The following is a 645-nucleotide window of genomic DNA, read 5'->3' as shown; positions in this document are numbered from 1 at the left end:
AAAAAAGCTCTTCCATCCCCTCAGGAGTGGGTTTGAATTGCTTTTCATCTGGAGTGGCAATGATTCAGCGACCCCCTTCTCAGCCCCAGGCAGTGACAGAGACAGGAGACGAAAAACACAGCGAATGAATCAGACGTGAGTAACCCAGTTTAGAAAGAGCTGGGCTCAGATTCAGAAAACCGCTCCGCACTCCACCACATACACACACACACACACATGCACACGCATACGCACACGCATCTACCTTTAAATATAGCAAATTGTCAATGAAGGAAAGCAGTGCTTTCATATGGAAACGCAGATGTGTGTGTTGTTTTCACCATTCCACCTCTTTTTTACGGCATGCGATTACTCTAGCCACCAGACAGAATCCAGTCTTTGGGCCAGACTTGTGCTCACACAAGCCCACAACTCAGGAACAGCTATCAGTTTGGAGGGAAATGGGATAAGGATGAGGTGCAAGGAAGCATTCCAGTTATAAAATGTCCCTTTTGATTCTCCAGACACTCAGTTTTTGGGGTTTTTTTTCTTTGCTCTTTTGCTTTTTTAATCATCGAAACGGGAATATTACATTTGAAGCACAACTTTTTACCGCTCGTCATACTCAGGGCTTGATTTGTTTGGAGTTTGGGTTTGTAGGCTTTT

The sequence above is a fragment of the Neophocaena asiaeorientalis genome, unplaced genomic scaffold (assembly GCF_003031525.2).
Source record: "Neophocaena asiaeorientalis asiaeorientalis breed wild unplaced genomic scaffold, Neophocaena_asiaeorientalis_V1.1 scaffold150, whole genome shotgun sequence".
Taxonomy (NCBI): Eukaryota; Metazoa; Chordata; class Mammalia; order Artiodactyla; family Phocoenidae; genus Neophocaena; species Neophocaena asiaeorientalis.
The sequence above is the reverse complement of the archived record's forward strand: the minus strand, read 5'-3'. Positions refer to the sequence as shown.